The following is a 20,729-nucleotide window of genomic DNA, read 5'->3' on the forward strand; positions in this document are numbered from 1 at the left end:
ACAGACAAAAGTGTGCCTTAAATTTTGCTTAATGATTTGGTGGGTAGCATATGACATGGTGGGTAGCATATGACATATTAGGTGTGTTATAAAATAGAGCAGGGAATAATGTAGCTATGTTGGCACGAGTGCAGAGCTGCACTACCTGTACTGTTTCTAGTGCTCAAGCTACTTCTGATATGTCAGCAAAGCCCTTCAACCTGTATACACACCTATTGTTGACAAGTCATGAGATTTCATTGTGAGTATGATAGCTTTCATTTTTGAATTCCTAGCTGCTGTATGATGTATTGTGTCTTGGGTTAGGTATGGAGGTGTGAACTAGACAAACAGATACACCTTGAAATAAAGAAATAGAAAGATGGCCTGTTATGGTTATCACTGATATTTTCATGTTGCAGCCAAAGTTGTATGGTAAGATACGAAAAAGGGTTACAATTTAGGATTTGATGCAAGAATGTACTTTGGTCCAATCAAGGGGACGGATATATCTTTCTTTCCCCATAACATTTATCAAGTCTTTCTATTCCAATTCATTCTTCTCCCTAAATTAAGTTTCTCTCTACAGTGGGGTTAAATTACCTATCAGGCTTAAAAGAGGGGCAGTTTTTGAACCAGTGAAAGGAAAGTTCCGGAGTAGAACATCGGCTGCACTGTCCAGGTTGGCAGAACTTGGTAATTAGCATTTGAGCATCAGTGACTGTATTTCAGTCTGTTTTGTCACCTGTAAACTGTCTGTTGCTAAACTTTACTGAACTTCAGGGAACCAAATTATGTGAAAGCTATCATACATGCATGAAGTTATAATAATTCAAATAGAATCTGTTTTCTGTAAATAGATTATATACATTTTAGAAATCCCAAAGTTTCTGGTAAGAATTAATACATACTATGTAGGTTGCAGAACAGTTTATATAGAATCATGGAATCATCTAGATTAGAAAATACCTTCAAGATCAAGTCCTACCTTCAAGATCAAGTCCAACCATCAACCTGAGTTACTGACTCCAGTCACTAAACCATGTCCCTTCATGCCATGTCCACACACCTATTACAGTGCAATTTTGTTTATATTTTCTCTGGAGAGCATAGTGTTCACAATCATTTGCCTTAGAATTTCTTTGATTGTGTATAAGACTGACTTACTGGAGCACACATTAAGGGAAGTTTGGAATTTTTATTATTTTATTAACTATAGAAAATGGTTTTGTTTTACAGGTGTTTGATACTTTAAAATGTGATTTTTATAGACAAAAGAATACTGTAGATTTAGTGTTCACAGCCTAAATTTGTCAGGTTTTTATTTTCATAGGTGTAAGTTTAGTAATTGTTACTCAACAATATGTAAGTGTGTGAAAGAAAATGCTTACAGAAGTGAGAGTAGCTTATAACTTGTCACCTGTCATGGTCTATGTAGTTTCATGCTTTCACTGAAGTCTTAAAAAAACATACGTTTCAGTGAATTGCTGTCTTTTTTAATAAGCTTTATAGCACATACAAGTAAGAGAACCTGACAGGTCTCCAAGTGTTCTTATAACAGAACTTGGGTTTAGGATCTTCTGTACTGTATATGTGTATTGTTTTGTGTTGTCTATGAAATATCAGGGCTTGTTTAAGAAATAACTGTAAATTCTTTATTTTTCATGGGAGAGCAGTTATGTTGTTGTGTTGGTTAACCCTTCCTAATATTATGTAGGCTGATAGAAATAACTTTTGCATTTTATATTAATTAGTTCCTGGACTATTCACAGTAGGCATTATGAAACTACAGAAAAAATTGTCACCATAAAACTTACTGTATGAATATAATGTGAATAAGTTATTTCCTATTCTCATCCTACACAGTTTTCTGCTCTTCACACAAACTGTGATGTAAGAGCTAGTTACAATGGGATTGAAGTTCACACTGAAATTTAAGGATGCCCAAGGTCTCCATTGATACCAGCTATTTGCCTCTGTAATGCCCTCCACTTCTGCCTCCTTTGAAGGACAGACGGAGTTTTCTAAATTACTATGTATTTGTAGCTTCTTTCACAGTAGATTTTTGCATTTGCTTAGCAAATTAATACCAAAGTAATTGACTGTGCACTGGATTTCTTCAGTATTTCACTGAGGTCAGTACCATCAATCTGTTAATTATTGTAATACATGTGTATTGTGGATACAACTGAGGAAGTATTAATGCTCTGAACCCTTCCCTTATCCTATAGTCTTTCCTTATTCTGTATTAAACTGTTTTTTCTTTTTTTCACCTCTCACATGGGATGAACTTACCAAGTATTTTAACTGAAGATTTATCACAGAATGGTTTGGGTTGGAAGGGACCTCAAAGCCCATCCATTTCCAGCCCCCCTGCCATGGGCAGGGATGCCTCCTACCAGACCAGGCTGCCCAAAGCCCTATCCAACCTGGCCATGAACACCTCCAGGGATGGGACATCCACATCTTCTCTGGGCAACCTGTGCCAGTGCCTCATAGCCCAGGAGATGGCTGGCTTTCTGGGCTGCAAGTGCACACTTAGGCATACAGTGGTTCCTGTTTGTCTTCCTTAGCTCTGTAACTGTCTGTCTCCTGGATGCTCTTTTCCTTTTAACATGCTGTGTTGATGCTCTATGGGTTGTTTCAGCTTTCTATTCCTGCATTTAAGGGCTCACATCGTACTATAACAGATTAGTCACATTCTGTATTTTCTGCTTCATATCAGTTACAGCAGCCTGGGTGATTCTTTAATATTTTTTTTTCTTCCACCAACATATCTTTACTTCTATGTGTTCCATTATTTTTGGAAAGGTCTTGCAAAGTGCACTTATAAGTTAACTCCTTGATCTTATTCCAAATTCCAATAAGATAACTTTTGCTTGCCTTTGCAAACTAAGGAGGAGGAAATAAGTTACTTATAAGTAATCTTTTTTGTTAATAAGTGCCTTCATTTCTAACCTGGTTTGTTTTAATTATCTATTTTCTTTATGCCTCACATGCTCCTGAGCACAAACAAGCACTTACCCTATATTTGACCACTGCTTGTACAGTCATGGCAGCTTTTTAGTTTGCTTACTGTTTAGGAAAGGGTACAGAATTGCATGTGTACTCTGCAGGGCAGGAAGTAATAAGAAAACTCAAGTTAGGGAAGTAATTAAATGGAGTCGTACATTGTTTCCAGAGGGGTTTTATGTATGGTGTGGGTAATAGCTCAGAATTTGTTACTGTTTTTCTTTCACCTGTTTAAAAATCTTTATATTAAAATTAATATAAAAATACTTAATATAAAACTCCTGGCTATTCAGGCAGTTTATAGGCATTAATTTTATTCTTGCCTATGAGGCAGAAAAATCCTATCTCCATTTCACTGATGAAGCAGACTTGCCCAAAGTTGCCTTGGTACTAAGTCTGTGGTGAGCAGGGAATAGGTGTTAATATCCTCAGTTGATCTATGCCCCAAGTCCAACAGAGCCCTTCCATACCTGAAATGAAACTACCAATATAAACTCAGTTTCTCTTACCCCAGCATTAGAGATCTTAAATTGCTGCTGTTCTGTGGTCTATGCTAGCATGATTTAACGTTAAATTCAGGGAGCCATAAAATAAGTTTCCTGTGTTTTAGTTTAAAGCTTTTTTGCATTTTGTGCATTGTTACTGTGTTTTTGATCTGTTTTCTACAAACAGGACAGAAGTAGTAGTGGCAGGAGAAGCATATCCTTTGCTTTCAGGTTACTGGTCTGAGCTTTGTTCACTTTGCAACTGGCCAAAGCTTCTGTCATTTGAAAGCTGCAAGGAATTGTTATAAGGAATTGAGCATAATGCCAGATTTGTATCTTTTATATCTTCACTGATAGAAACGCAAAGACAGTAATGCAATGAAGAGCATGCATGCACTCAGCTTAGAATGTAGTGCTAGTGTAACTCTTCTATATCTGAATCAATTCCTTTATTTTTTCCTTAAATGTGGTAGTAGTGTATTACTTCTCTACGGTTCTGGATATTTAGTATGCTTTTCTTTGTTAGATTTCTCAGCTTTGCACTCCCTCTTCCCTTGCTCTTTGTTACATTTAGTATTACTTTAGTATACACAAGTATTACCTTGCAATTTTTTCATTACACCTGGAGTACTATGTCCAGTTCTGGGCTTCCCAGGACAAGGGAGTTTTGGGGGTACAAGGGACTTGAGTATGCTACAAAGAAAAGCTGAGATTTCAGAAGGGGAGTCTTATCAATGAAGGAGAGGATCTTATCAATGTGTATAAATACCTGAAGGAGGGGTGGCAGCAAAGAAGACAGAGCCAGGATCTTTTCAGGGTGCCCAGTGACAGGACAAGCAGCAATGGGCACAAACTGAAACATAGGACCTTCCGCCTGATCAGGAAACACTTATATATATATGTACACACACACACCGTATATATAATATATATATATATATTATATACACCGTATATATATATATATACCAAAAGCATGACAGCATTGGCATTTGTTGCCTAGAGAGATTCTCTAAGGATGCAAACTCCACGTACTCAAACTTTCTGGGCATGGTCGTGGGCAAGCAGTTCTAGTGCAAAATGAAGTATGTCAAGCAAATGCAAGCATTTGGTAGATAAATTTTGATGTTGTCAGCGCAGAACTATTGAATATATTCCTTAAAGGAGTTTAAAGTTGCTCTTGTTTTTCTGCATTTAGCTTGTACCACACTCTGTGTACCACACTCTGGCATGATTTAGTACAGCATGTGATACTGCATGATGTATCTGTTAGAACTGTTGTTATGCTGCTTGCTGCCTGTTAGTTTCCACTGTTTTTGCATCAACATGGTCAGCTGTGATAGATGCCTTCTGAATTCTTCAAAACGCAGTAGCACAGTATTTTGTAGGACTAAGCATTACAAGTAAACAGCTCTCAACAGAGAAAATAAGGATGCTACAATCTGTGCTCAGGAAGTAGGTTATGTTACAGGCTATGTATAGAAAGTAGACACACCCAAATGTACAGGTAAGTGAGTTACACCTGTCCTAGCCTTAATTTGAATGGCCAGGTCCGGCTAAATAGTTGTCCCTCATGAGTGAAACAGCAATAGGAATTAAAGTGCCCCATCTGTGGTTTAAAAGTACCCTATCAGAAGAGAGTTGAGGGGGTGGTATGGCTCATACGACTGTGACTGAGGAGAGAAAAGCTGTATCATTCAGTAGTGAGCAGTGCTGTTGAAAGATAAATGGCTTCTCTGGCTCACTGTGTCTTCAGATGTAGCCTGCTATATCAATATTCTCATGCTTAATCCTGTAAATCTGCTTATTCTTGTGTACAGGTAATGGTATACCTATTTATTTTGAACTTGATGGGTGTTTTAGTTTAAGATAGATATTTGCCATCACAAGATTTAGACAATCACAGACATTTCTACTAAGAGGATTTGGGGCACCTGAAAGGCTTTAATGCATAAAGCAGAGTTCACATAGGCTTCAGGCAACAGCTACACAGTATTTAAGCTCTTAGGGTTTAACATGTCTTTAATCTTTTGTTGCACTAGCCGAAAGTTAGGATTATTTATTTTGCCTACTTTCCAAATTTTGGTACTGGAAAATCATTTTATTGAGAAATAGACTAAAAACTGCCCTTCATAAGCTGTGCAGATTACCAGCTCTAGTGCTATTCCCAGTTTACACTATCCGGTGCAATACAATTGATGATAAAATCTGACAGAGGTCTTGGGCTTCTTTGAATGAAGACCATATTCTTGCTGTTAAGCAGTATCCGCATCCTTGATTTTAACAAAAGAAAACAGGTTCTACATAGCTATATAGGTAAGAAGTGAGTTAAAAGTGGCTAATCTGTGGTATGAGTCACACGTAATTTCCCTGAACTCCTTATCCTTACTTAGTGACATGTGACTATACAAGCTTGGCTTCTAAACTCCATTTCTCCTGGGATTAAAGCAGCCCATGATTAAACAGCCAGGATTGCATGCTTGCCTGATATGAGGCCACGTATTGCCTCATGCTTTTGGATCCCAAGGCATATAGGTAGAGGCAGCATGAATTGACAATGTCAGATTGGGTAATTTTTGCGTTGCAGGACAACTTCAATACTTTTCACTTTCTCAGATAAAAGCTCTTTATCCCCCAACAATCTGAAGCATGGACTGTGTACATATGATACCTCTTTGGTTTCTAAATAGAAATGTCACTACTTGGGATGTTTAGCTTTCTTTTGAGAGCTGAATTCATATGGAGAACAGAGGTATAGCTGTGCATCAGAAAGGTGCAGTGCAGTTACTTTTACTGGCTATATTTCTCCGCTATGGTAGTATGAGGAAAGAAAGTGAAGAGAAATGAAAATCCAGATGCACTGGACAGCAAGAGTGTTAATGTTTCACAATCCTATTTTTCCATTGTATAATGTTGAATGCAACAGATACAACATGGGCTTCAGTAATGACACGAAGAATCAGGACTGGGATTTTTCAAAGTAATTAAGAAAAATCTCGAAGAAACCTCTGCTCTTGCCCTTTTCTTTTTTCTCTCCTCTATTCTATTTGGAGAATATCCATTTAAAGCCTGGTATCCTGGTTACTAGTTTTATACAAGTAATTTTTCTACTATTTTACACCATGACAAATGAGCCACTATGGAGTGTTCGTGGGCTTATTCTTTTGTTATCCTTCTGAGCCAATGGTGTATGTACTATTTCTTCATGCAAAGAGAAGCAGCCATACTTCCTTGAATACTCATGTATTCTCATAACCTTGGAGCTCTCTTTGCATGAAAAGATGAAGGAGAAACATATCAAGTGCCATGGCTTGTAGAGTCTATTAATATCCAACTACCAAAGAACAAGTGCTAGTAGCCTGTGAGCTGCACATCGCTGTAGGGAGTAACATGCTCTTCCTATTACACACAGATTTATATTTTTTATTATTCTAGTGATAAAAACACATTTTTCTAACAGGTGTAATTTTTGTTTTGGTTAATGTATGAGCTACATCCTGACTAGCGCTCAATGTGTATAGTCAATTGTTGATTTATTTTGACTGCATGGAATAACTGATGGTTATGACTCTAACCTAATTTAGTCTCTTTGCCTCTGGAATGCTGGTATCCAAAAGTAAATCAGGTGATTTACTTGGATTTGTTACTCAGAAGTCTATAGCTGACACTACAGATTTTTTTAAACAAGGGAGTAATAAACTTCTGTTCAGATACATCTCCCTGTTTCTCTATGGTTGTCTATAAAAAACTGTATTGTTTGCAAGATGTGCAGTAACTACAGCTTCATCCAAATTCTATTAAATGTAGACCATTGTACAATGGACTGTAAAGCCTTTTGTCATATGAGCAGCACAGAATGCAGATCTATTCTTATTTCAGTGCAATAAGACTGTAAGTGCTACTTACATTTCTGAGGAGAACAGAAACCTCAGAAAAGAAGCTAGTGCTTCTGTTCTGCCCAGAGAGAGAGAGAGCATCTTCCCTAAAGTAGAAGTATTTAAGAGACCTTTCCCTTCCTAAATGAAGGACAGAGTGCTACTATGACCTTGTACATTTAATATGCATGAAACTTGCTTCTTACCCAGAATAAGTAACAATTTTTAAAGCATTTGCTTTAAAAATGCTGAACTTAAAATTTGCTGAACTGAAATAGAACTCCTCCCTGGGACTGAGTGTCAGCAATATAAACTCAAGCTCCACAGACCAACTGGTATAACTATACTTCTATAGCATTTGGCTTGAGCTGAGGGCAGTTTTACTTCTTGGAGTAAGTGTGTAAGGAACATTTTGGTGGCAGCAATGTCAGATTTCTTCAGGAAAACAAAACCTGAGGAAGAACAATTTGTGCATAACAAAAAAGTGTTTGATCTAAGATAGCATATTACATTTTTTTTTTTTTTTTTTTTTTTTTTTTTTTTTTTTTAGCTAATGATACTACTAAAAGCCAAAAGAAATAAAGAACTGGATTTGCAGGAGTACTGTGAACAGGAGTATTTTATCCAATGGTCTTGTTACCAGACCAGTCATCTTGGCTGCTGGAGTCTATTTCAGTTCTTATTTCCTTGAGAAGGACATAATCTTGCCAGAGATACTAAATTATAGGCCATGTTGAAGTACGTGGAGCAAAACTTTGAGGGATAGTACCTCACCACTTTGTGCAACACAGTCTACTTGGGCATTTTCCTAGTAAGTAGCAGAGAAGTGAAAGAATATATTCTTATATATATATGTTTTCTCTAAAAGATGCAACGTACATTACCAGTTTTACAGTATAAAAATGAATAAGCACTTTTTTACAAATGATTTCATTTAATTTTGTTATTTACACTTCTCCAGTATTGTAGCTGAAGCATCAATAGCAGTGAATCTGTTCACGACACTTGTTTCTCCTCCAAAGTAATACTGGGATAAGGATTTAGCAGGAGGTCTAAATGGTCTTTTTAATGTGGAGAAATAGGTTAGGCCACACTTGGGAGAGCTGGCCACTCTAAAAGTCCTCTAAAACAGTACATCAACTGCAAGCAAAGGGGGAAAAATGGTCAAAATAGGAACTTGTTTTTCTTTGCTTTAGCCATTTTTGAAGTAAGGGGTGATGTGGATGTGTTGTCTTCTTATTTTTTAATGGTGTCTTCATTAGAAATACTGCATACTAATACTTCATTTGAGTTTCTTAATTGGCATTCATGTAACAGATTTCTAATAGTTTATCCTAAGGAAATTCTTGAGCTAAATTAAAATTGAGTTAAGGTTTTGATAATGTTATGCACAGAATATAATTTTTACGGGGAAATTGTAACTGTCCCCAGCCAGAACAGTATAGTTTGACACTTCACCCTCTCTCCAAAAATCCCCCACACTTTTTTTTTGCTTTGTATCCAGGCATGTGAAGGATAAAGCATTGCAGGAAAATGTATTACACTGTTTCTAAAGCATTTAGTTTCAGGTGCTAAAATGCTTCTCTGTCGCTGAGTAGTTGTAGCTTTTTATAACTGTAGGGCTGAGGTGAGGCTGAGCACTTTAGTTGCATTTGCTACCTGATTGTCTTGGAACATAATCTTCAATTAAGTTTCTAATTTTGCAGTACTGTCTAGTGACAGTCTTTAAACCACATGGTTATCAATGTAAAGGGTGACACGCACACCTAACTCGGCCTCGCTGGTCCTTAAACAACCTTGCAGTACGAAGCTGGCCTTCAACATCTTCAGAATCAGTCCTTCAGCTTCCAACACAATCAACAAACAGGTGGTCATCCTCACATGAATAGCAAGAAAACTCTACAGGCACAGAAGAGAGAAAGACCGGCACAGGAATGCTGTATGGGGTGAATCTGACACAGCCCTGCAACTCCCCAGTCTGGTGTGTTTATACCATGACTGCTTATTATACACTGTAGTTTTTTTTATAGGCTACGCATTCAGTCAGAGGCTTTATGCTGCTGTTTTAGGAAATGACATTGTGTGGCTTTATTCCCCTCAGCTGACAGAGATGTAAGAATTTCATTAGTGTGATAACTGCTCTCATTCTGGCTGAAACCACATGAAAAATGTAGTTTGAAAATACCTTCCAGGGCTGCTGTGTTGGTGGCCCAGATATGGCCGTGTCAGAGACCCCAATTCATTTCACAGCCTGTCAGTCCTCTAGATGCCACATTTGCGAAGTAGGCTCCCACAGGTTTCTCCACAGCGGCAGAAGGGCAGCTGGGCAAAGAGTTTAGTCAGTGCTTCAGCAAGCATTGGACACTTGCTGGAGATTGATTCAGAAAACATTTCCCATGCAGTAACTTCCTAAGGCTATCTTAATTAGCACAAAGGCTTGCAACCTTGTCTATGGCAGGATTCTATCTCACAGCAGCAAAATAGAAGTAGATCCTTTTTACAGCTCACTATAAAAAGGAGCTGTGAGCCTTTAAAGCAATGTGACTGCAAAGCAAAGAACTGTCATCGTCATATGTGAGTTATGGATTAAAATGTATGTGCACTCAACTTTATTTAGTTCAAATTTTGAAAGCCTGAGTATCCACAAAATTCAGATTTATATCCCACATCCCAGATAGAGAACACAGTTATGCCATGTGACTTCTGCATCCACTCACAATGCCTTGTCTAGCTACCATACAGCATCCAACTCCTGAATAAACAACAGACTACAAATTTGTAACAAAACTTGGCAAATAATGTTGAATAATAAATATATTTGAGAAAATTGTACTGCGTTGGCTGGCAATTCATTAAAAAGGAAGAGCTGAAATTGATCAAATGAATTGTTTGTTACTAATTATTTGCCTAGTGCTAGCTGTGATGTGAGACCTTGAGGGTGGGAATAAATTATCTTAATGAGGGATTAGGTTAAGGCATGTTATAAATTCTCATTTCAAGAGCTAACCCTACCATTAGTATATCTGCCTATAACTGTGAATCTTCTTTAATAGCTGCCTGTCTTCTTTGCACTGCGTAAAATGTTCCTCCTTTCTAAACCCATGTTCTGTAAATGAAATGTGGCCTCCCAGATTTTATCTTCATTAGAAACACCAAAGAAACACCTAGGAGGAAATAACTCTTAGGTAGACTGTAGGTGATATGTCATTACAGAGAAAAATGTTCACACCACAAAGACAGATGAAGTACCAGGTACTTTTTACTGTGGGCTGAATGCATCCCTGCTCAGTTTTTGAAAACCTCGCTTGTATAGTGTATGTGGTTTTAGAGAGGTGGTTTTCCGAGTGAAAGGAGGATGGAGAAATGGGGATAAACTGCCTAATACAACTTCAAATGAAGGAGGAACAAGGATGTGCACATTGTTTTCCCCGTAGTATAGTAAGAGTTCCCTGTTATGTTCAGAATGCCATACAAGCCCATGATCAGAATGCTCGCCTCAGACATTCCAAGTAGCAAATGTTTAAAATGTGATCTTCCTCCAAAAGGATTCTGTAACCACATTATTATCCCACTTAATTACTATTACTGCTCTTAATAATTCATAGCAGAATGAGAGACAGGTAGATCACAGGCCGATTGAGGTAGGTACCATTCCTCATTATGTATTTTTGTAACGTCTCTTAACTCTAGATACTACTGAAATATAGCCATAATAGTAGAACATTCTGTTTTGCTCTCCTTGTCTGTCTCCCATTTGCAGTAGTTGACCTCAAAATGCTTTTAAAAGAAAGGGCAGATTATCGTCTGTATTTATACAGGTGGGTCAGCACACATGCTCAGCCAGCAGTGTGGCAATCAGCACATAGGCACTCAGCTCCCTGTGCCATGCCTCATATGCATCAGTCAGATGCATGCTCTGTCTCTTAGGTATTGCTTCCTTAAAAGATCAGCAGTGCTGGTTGTTCTGTAATTCGAGGATGGAAAACTAGGAGAACATATTAGGTGGTCTTGCCTTTCTGTGAACAGTTTAGAATTTATTTGATCACATGTCCTCTGTATTTTTAAGACATGATAAAATGCTTCAGTTTGCCAAGAGCTTTAGAGCACTTATTAAAATACTTTACGTACCTTCCTTTTGGTTTGGCTGATACACATGGCTGGGTTTTTGTTTCTTTGTCTGTTTGTTTGTTTTCTAGCTACCTGTCTCCTCCTTTCTGCAGCACCTGGCAAGTGATCAGTGGCATTCTGGGAGTACCCATGCAATGGTAGGCAATGGATGTGAATCCTCAGAGCCCCTTGGAGATGCTGTTCATTTCCCTGAGAGCAGTCAGGTCCTCTGTGCTTCCAGAGAGAGCCATTTAAGGGCACCCACAGGCCCCTTGCTATTGAGATTCAGAGCAGAAACAAACTTCCCAGCATTCATTATCCTATTCAGTATCAATTCAGAGGAAGCACTTGAGTGTTTGTAATTGTGCAGTAAAGATTCATCACATTTGGGGGTCAGCTACCTTGTCAGCTCTACAAACACATACGCACACGCACACATAGGCAAGAACAAAAAATGAGCTTCATACACTCCATTCATGTCAGAACTCAACAACTTTAAGAGCGCAAATATTCTGCAGTCACTCATGAAAAGAAATTTTTAATAATAAATATCTAACAATTAATGGGCTGGTAGCTGCAGTTGTCTTCAGGGCATAATATCTAATTTCCTTGCAATGTTTCATATCCTTACTTTTCACGCTGCAACAGTCTATCATTAAAACCAAATGCAGGTTTCTATCACTTTTATTTATTTTTCAAATCAACTTATAAATCAGTGCCAGGCCTTGTTACAGATGAGTTCCAATAAATTATCAGCTGTGGACAAATTGTGAATGTTAAACATCCTCTGTTTCTTCCTTCTCTTTTCCACTCACTGTGCTCCTGCATAGCCCCCTGAGCCTAGAGCACAAAACAGATGGGTTTGCAGGTTTTCCTTTTAAACTAAAGAGAACCTGGCTACTTAATTGATATTTAATAATGTATTTTAAAATGTATTTGATTCTTGGGAAAAAAAAAAAAAGGAAAAAAAAAAAGAAAGATAAAGTAAATGCCCAATGATACAACCTACAACAAAATTTAAATCTTACAACTTTACTAAGATATCCTCTCTTTTACTTCTAGATGACAGATAATTCCCAGAGCCGCTTTAAACCGTAATCTAAATCATATTAATTCTTTTACCAAAGTGCTCTGTCATTGCCCTTTGGAAACAGGTCATAAGTGCTTTTGCGAGCTAATGCTAACTTTTCTTTAACTGATCCTTCTCTTCTAAATTGGGTTACTGAAATCAGCAGTGTATTGCTGATTTTGGAATGACACTATCAGTTATGCACATTATTAGTTCTGCCATTAGGCTGAGGTATATCCAGTGAACTACAGTGACATAGCCCTGCATGGCTGATGGGAAATTGTTAGTATTGTAATCAGTAAAATGAGCTTTAAAATATTCAGGATTGCAATTGTCTAAAGCTATGATGTGACAGCAAGTGAATTAGCTGAGGTCCTTATTTTTTATGAACTCTGTATCACATAAACATGGGCATAAATAAAGATGCCCCAAAATACCTTCATTTATACACAGCCTGCTCCAAAATGTTGTGTTTTCTCCCAGTTCTTTTTTGAGTCTCTGCCATTTTGCTTTTGTCTTTTCTTTTGTGTTTCTTTTCTCTTTTACACCTTTTGGTTTTTCAATACTTTTCCTCTGTTGCTAGACATGGTTTCCAATTCACATGGAAAGAGTATGATTTGTTTTATTTTAGTACCATGAACTCAAGGAAACTCCAAACCATTGCTTGAACCATAAAGGGAACCAAGTGGAATTTGCCCAATGTTCTTTCAGTTCTTCTCCTTTCTTATTTTCTTTTAGCATTAAACAAACAATCAAACAAACAACTGTTGTTAGACTCACTGATAATTTAACAACTGATATTTCTGGGCTTTGTCTGACATTTACTTTGCTGGATAAATGATATCATTTGGTATATACTTGAGTGGCAGACAACCTTAATCCTTGGGGAAAAAAAAAGGGGGGGGGGGGGGGGGGGGGGAATCCTTGAAGAAAAAAGGAAGAATTTCTGCATAGCCTGGCTAAATTTTGATTTGGATGAGAGTTAGAGGATGCAGCAGTTTTAGATCCTTTTTTTCTTTCCATCTGAATCTAAACAAACAAATAAACCATATCTTCATAGAACTGTAGAATCCTTAAGGTTGGCAAAGACCTCCATGATCATCTAGTCCAATCATAACAGTTACAGCATCTTCTGTATGTGCCAGCTTCTGGCTTCATCTGAATACAATGAGAAAATGCTTGGTGTGTGTTCCAGGTCTTTTCTGATTCCTTCCTAAGAAATCACTTTTAATCTTTTTAGTCTATCTCTTTCCAGGTACTTGCTGTTATTTCAGTACAGCAAGTTACTTTCTTCCAATGAATTCTTCCTTCAAATATGTACTCTTGTAATTTGCCAGATGAAGCAGTCTCATGGCAAAGTAATTATATATACGACATTTCTCCTTGCTCCTTAGATTAGATGCTCTTCAGGGCAAAGACACTGTTTGCTTCATGGTCTGCTCTACATCCATTGCAAATACAACATGAAGTGCATAGATAAGCACTGGTACAGAGAGGAACCACATACTCTCCCTCTTAACTGTTTCTGCTCTGCATATGCAACTACTTTTCCCCGTTTGTCAGTTCATACAAATGACTGATAAGTGGAATTAAGGGCATCTTGATCTGCAAAATATTCAAACCTAAGGACAGAGCAAGACTACATGGTGGACTTTGTTATCTTGCCCTGACCTAATAAATTTAATTCAGCCCATTTGCCCTGCTCACATGATATGAAAAGCTGTCTACAAGTACTGAGCCAGGAATGTGCAATTCACAGATTTCCCTGTGTGTGTGTGTGTGTGTGTGTGTGCATGTGGGAAGGGGACATTTTTGCATCTGGATCCAGTCAGAAAATTATTTTTCTTTCCTCCTATTCCTTCCCCATAATACTACCTAGATGATAAAAGATACAACATTGTCCATTCTGTCCAATAAGCTTTTTGAGTTTATTTCAAAAGTGTTTGATAGAGCTGATAGGAGTACACTTATGTATCCATTTCCACCCTGCAGAGGTTAAGCTTGATGGGACAGATGTTCCTATCACCCACTATAGGTATCAGTCTGTGCTGACAGAAGGACTTATGTTCCTCAGTCAGTGTAAGGAAAGCCTCTGAGTACTTCTGTGGGCCTTTATCACTCCTATCCACAAGTGACACCTCAAGCTGTTCCTTCTTAACCTCTCAGCTCCTTCTGCACCTCTCAACTCTTCTAGGAGTAGGAATCACAGGAAAGGCATGGGTGATTGGAAGGATAACACAAAATGTTTTTATAAATACATTAACACGAAAAGGAGGACTAAGGAGAATCTCCGTCCTTTAGTAGATTCGGGGGTAAACTTAGTGACGAGAGATGAGGAAAAGGCTGAGGTGCTTCATGCGTTCTTTGCCTCAGTCTTTAGCAGCAAGACCAGTTGTTCTCTGGATACCCAGTACCCTGAGCTGGTGGAAGGGGGTGGGGAGCAGGATGTGGCCCTCACAATCTACAAGGAAATGGTTGACGACCTGCTACAGCACTTGGATGTGCACAAGTTGAAAGTGCCGGATGGGATCCACCCAAGAGCACTGTGAGAACTGGTGGAAGAGCTGGCCAAGCCGCTTTCCATTTATCAGCAGTCCTGGCTATCAGGGGAGGTCCCAGTCGACTGGCGGCTAGTAAATGTGATGCCCACCTACAAGAAGGGCCAGAAGGTAGACCAGGGGAACTATAGGCCTGTTAGTTTGACCTCAGTGCCAGGGAAGCTCATGGAGCAGATTGTCTTGAGTGTCATCACACAGCACTTGCAGGGCAACCAGGTGATCAGGCCTAGTCAGCATGGGTTTATGAAAGGCAGGTCCTGCTTGACAAACATGATCTCCTTCTGTGACAAAGTGACGCACTTGGTGGATGAGGGAAAGGCTGTGGATGTGATCTACCTTGACTTCAGTAAGGCTTTTGACACCGTTTCCCACAGCATTCTTGAGAAACTGGCTGCTAATGGCTTGGACTGGCATATGATTCGTTGGGTTAGAAACTGGCTGGATAGCTGGGCCCAAAGAGTCGTGGTGAATGGAGTTAAATCCAGTTGGAGGCCAGTCACTAGTGGAGTCCCCCAGGGCTCAGTACTGGGGCCAGTTCTCTTTAATATCTTCATTGATGATCTGGACGAGGGGATCGAGTGCACCCTCAGAAAGTTTGCAGATGACACCAAGTTAGGTGCGTGTGTCAATCTGCTCGAGGGTAGGAAGGCTCTGCAGGAGGATCTGGATAGGCTGGACCGATGGGCCAAGGCCAACGGTATGAAGTTCAACAAGGCCAAGTGCCGGGTCCTGCACCTGGGGACCAACAACCCCAAGCAGCGCTACAGGCTGGGAGATGTGTGGTTAGAAAGATGCTTGGCAGAGAAGAACCTGGGAGTAGTGGTTGAGAGTCGGCTGAATGTGAGCCAGCAGTGTGCTCAGGCGGCCAAGAAGGCCAACAGCATCCTGGCTTGCATAAGAAACAGCGTGGCCAACAGGGATAAGGAAGTGATTGTCCCCCTGTACTCAGCTCTGGTGAGGCTGCACTTCGAGTATTGTGTTCACTTTTGGGCCCCTTGCTATAAGAAGGATATCGAGGTGCTGGAGCAAGTCCAGAGAAGGGCAACGAAGCTGATGAAGGGTCTGGAGAACAAGTCTTACAAGGAGCAGCTGAGGGAGCTGGGATTGTTCAGACTGGAAAATAGAAGGCTCAGGGGCAGCCTTATCACTCTCTACAGGTACATTAAAGGAGGCTGTAGAGAGGTGAGGATTGGTCTATTCTCCCACGTGCCTGGTGACAGGACAAGGGGGAATGGGCTAAAGTTGTGCAAGGGGAGGTTTAGATTGAATATTAGGAAGAACCTCTGTACTGAAAGGGTTGTTAGACATTGGAATGGGCTGCGCAGGGAAGTGGCTGAGTCACCATCCCTGGAGGTTTTAAAAGATGTTTAGATTTAGAGCTTAGTGATATGATTTAGTGAAGGACTTGTTAGGTCAGAGGTTAGACTCAGTGATCTTGGAGGTCTCTTCCAACCTAGACTATTCTGTGATTCTGTGATTCTGTGATTCTGTATATGACAGGAAATATCTCGTACAGAAATAAGTTACTAGGCATGGCCTCTAGCTTCCAATGTTTTCCAGTTCCTCTCATCAGGCTGTCTCTCTGCCAGAAGTATGTCTTTGCAATGTGACACAGTCCTATGAGATGTCCTAATACAGATATGATACACCTTCACCAAAACACAAATATCACATACATCAGCTGTACACCAAATAAGAGCCGGGAGCACAGTTTCTGTTTCCTGTGACTATACAGCCAGCTGTTTGAAATCCAGCAGCTTTCAGTCCGATATCCGCATTTACACCAAAATGCCCAGAATTAAGCTGAGATTTAGCCACATATGCTCAGTATCACTGAAAACCAGGCCACTTTCATTTCTACATTTATATAGAAGCTCATTTCAGGAATCCAGAGTGAAACGTAACAAATGATACTTTTTTTGGTGTTAAGAATTTTTTTTTCTCGAGCCTCTATGACCACTCTGCTTCTTTGCACTGTACCCAGTAGTCAGGCTGCAGGAGCATGTGTATCAGGACTCCAGGTGCTCTTCACAGCTCTCCCACTTGATTCCATTGGAAGTCTGGGACAAATATTTCTCCTTCCCCATCTCCACCCCATGAGTTCCTGAGGCAGATCAGTAGCAGATGCCACTTCCCAGAACTGTTGTGAGACCTAATTAATTTACGGGATGTTTGTAGTTGTTTGAATGAAAGGCGCTACAGAAGTGGAAAAGTATTAATTATTATTATTATTTCACAGGAGCCCTTTTCTTTATCCTAATGAGCATTCTGTGTCTGCCAGAAGACCGCTTTCATATCTTTCTAGACATGAGTTCTATTAACATACAAACGAACAGGTCACACTGCTCGTTCAGCAGAACTCTTTAGCATGTTAATGACAAATTCACACCAGTGGACCCTCAGTGCTCTGGAGAAATACAGGTTTTGCTCAGTACTTAATAAAGAAAAGGCCATCATAAAAATATGTCACTTGGGGACGATTAATACTGTTGCAAGAGATAAAATTGAAGAGGAAAATGACATAAATTTATCTTTAGATGGGTGCCAAGTGTGGTTTCCACTTTTAATCTTGCTGTCAGAATAGTATTCATCTGGGGCTACTCAGCAGAGAGGTCTGTGGGGCCAAATTTGCAAGTTAAGGGTCACAAAAAGGCACTTGTAATGCCCAGTTTTTGCTATGACTTAGAAATGAGCTTCAAGTGATGTGTGGAGGACCTCCAGAAGCCTCGGGAGGGGCAGGGCTGGCACATACTGCCCTAACACCACCAGAGAACTGCAGCACTGGATGTCACCTGAGGATCCTTCTCAAGGCCCCGGCCACTTCATTTGGGCCTTCTGTGCAAGGAGGCATTTCTGAAAAGCTGGGCCTGCCTATCAACAGATGGGCTCTTAAACTTGTGATCATGGTGGTGTGCATTACTTCACAGTTTTGAGTGTTAGGTTTTTCGTTTGTTTGTTTTGTTTTTTAAGATGGAAAAAAAAAAAAAAGAATAGGAAAAACTCATAGTCCTTATTTCTTTCAAAGTGCAGTTTAAGGTACTTATTGTTTTGTTTGTCTATTTTCATTTTTTAATCAGGGATTCTCTGTGTCACTGCTCTAAGTTATGATGAGAAAAGAAAATTTTGCTCTAAGTACTTGACCCACAGCCAGAAGAAGTCAGCAGAAAGCATTCTCCCCAACTCTCTTGGGCCTTGGATCAAGGCCTCAGTTAGGAAGTTACAATTTATTCTTGAAGACCATAGTTTAGTGGCAAGATTTTTATGCATGCCTTTAGAAGCTGTCTTCTCTTTATATGTACTTCATCAGTTTTCTGTTGTCTTTTTTTTTTTTTTTTTTTTAGTTTAGAAGCCAACAACTGTATCAGGTCTTGAGAGTGCACAGGGACATTTCCCCAAATCAGCAGAAGCTGCCCATTACATTGTCTGTGATGAATGCAGAAGCAAAGGTGAGTTGTTCCACTGGGGGAAACCACTCCAGGGCTTACAGCCACCAAGCACAGCGATCACACAGAGCTCTGCACCAGCTAGAGGCTGTCCAGCTGCTGCTCCAGTAGGAAATACTCTGTACACACTGAAAATCATTGCAGGGTTTTGAAGATAGCATTCTAACACTGTTTCCATTTGAAATTCAATCAATTAATATTATGGAGAGGCAAAACCGTTACTAGAGCAGATACACTGCTGTTGCCCTCATGGAGCTGAGCATTGTACCAAGTGCTGGTACTAAGTGGTTTTCTGTGTCCTATGAAGGTTAGATGCTATCTTTGAGGATTTCATGCTTTTCTCTATTTTTTTTTTCTTCTGACTATATTTTCTTCTGACTGTTCTTGCTTATGTTATGTATAGTGAGGAAGTTTATAAAGGAGTGAAGGACAAAATGAAACTGAAAAACAGTATAATTTGTATTTTAGTTGTACAGATACCAGCTTCAATATTCCATTGGCAAACCAAAGTCATAATATTTACAATGAAAAGAGCAACAGATACATTTCTTCACAGGCTTCTAATTGGAATCCAGATTAAATCACCTTGTGAAAGTGTGGGATGCCTGAAGCATGCACATGATGTCAAGGAAGGTGGCTTTGTGCACTAGAATTCAGAAAGAGCGCAGCCAGTGGCATAGTCCACACAAAGCTTCCCAGCTGCGGGGAAGGCAAATGTCACCTGTCTGGGAATGAAAGCTGAGCCATAGGAATGGGAAATAGAAAATATGATAATTTGGTGTTAGAGAGCACAGTGGAAGAATGCTTTTTGCTCTTGCTGCCTCAGGGGAAATGGGAAGGATGGGAGCTTCAGTCTGCAGGGAGGATGGATAGCTGCCAGCAGTCCCCCTCCCCACCTGGTCCTCAGTCCTCTAAGCTCTCAAATGACAATAGCAGAAGCAGTATCAGCAAGCTTCATTTTGTAGAGAAATTAACTCACCACTCTTGTTTTTTTTTGCTGCCTCTGGCAGCCAGCCATCCTAGGCAGCCGCCTCCTTGCCTGTGCTTGCAGCGTGCCCTGTTGTGGGAGCACTCTGCCCATATCACTGCCCATGATGGCATTGCACCAAACAAGCTGGAATAGATGAGCGCAACACTGGCCACTGCTGCTGACCCCAAAATGATTCCCATGGCTGAGTGGTTGTCTCTAGTTCTGCATGTGGGTAGGGAGGATGATGAGCTATTCGCAAGCATTGAAGTTGGCCTGGCAGATACTAAACCTTTGCAGGCTCCCACTGTGGTCCACAGGAAAATAGGGATTCCTCCAAAGGGTAGTGGTGGCTACATGTAAGGACCTCTGTGAGTTGTGACAGTAATGTTTTGTTCAGTGTTCTCAGATGGTCATGTTCTTGCACCTGCAGAAAGGGTCTATTTCTCAAAGATGTTGTCTGCCTAGCAGGTCTCATAGTACTAAGCAGAATTGCTTTGATGAACATTTTGAAAAAATAAAGAGATGTTTAAAAGCATGAAATAAGGCTCTGGAGTCCGACCTTTTTATCTGGTTTTAGCTATCTTACAATATGACAGTATAGTCATTGCTAAATGACAGTAACTTTCTGTTCCTAATACACAGACAGAGAAGAAGGAGAAAGAAACCAACTTATCAGTCAAACTGCAGGTGGACATGGTCTCACTTGTTCACCAAATGCAATCAAAGTCAATGCAACAGTGTCGCTAAATCCCATTTAATGATTTCTCCCCAAATAACTTTTACACATAGAGATCCATGATTAATTTGCCTCTTGAAAATATAACTTGCCACACACCAAATGGTCAGTAAGGCAGAGGGGTAGGAATCATTAATATGACAACATGTTTTAACAAACCCACGAAAACAGTTCAGGGCTGCTAATGTCCATTGCATTAGACAGGCCAAACACCATTTTATTTTCTACTGTCTAGTAAATACCATCTACTAACCACTAGCAAAACAAAGTCTAAAGCTGGCCAAGATTTTGTTTTGTAGAAAAGGGTGAACTCATTTTTTACAGATGACAATGCCAGTTGCCATGCAAACATCTTAAGTCCTGATTCCTTTCCCACATATATTCTTCTTTGCATAATTCTGGTGACTTGTGTTTGTTTTTTCCCTTTCCCTTTCCTTTTCCTTTTCCGTTTCCCTTTCCCTTTCCCTTTCCCTTTCCCTTTCCCTTTCCCTTTCC

The 20,729-nt window shown here is 39.7% G+C and overlaps 1 long non-coding RNA gene across 1 annotated transcript in view; it reads right to left on the bottom strand.

Moving 5' to 3' along the window:
* Nucleotides 1-76: 76 nt before the first annotated feature.
* The window catches only part of LOC118161738, a 21,267-nt gene continuing 614 nt past the window's right edge, over nt 77-20,729 (bottom strand). Inside the window, exons 2-4 of the long non-coding RNA XR_004748147.1 lie at nt 7,483-7,488; nt 5,874-5,879; nt 77-200 (exon numbers count right to left, since the gene is read on the bottom strand). This is a non-coding gene — a long non-coding RNA (uncharacterized LOC118161738). The remainder of the gene's footprint in view (nt 201-5,873; nt 5,880-7,482; nt 7,489-20,729) is intronic.

This window comes from Oxyura jamaicensis, chromosome 2, assembly GCF_011077185.1.
Source record: "Oxyura jamaicensis isolate SHBP4307 breed ruddy duck chromosome 2, BPBGC_Ojam_1.0, whole genome shotgun sequence".
NCBI classification, from domain to species: Eukaryota; Metazoa; Chordata; class Aves; order Anseriformes; family Anatidae; genus Oxyura; species Oxyura jamaicensis.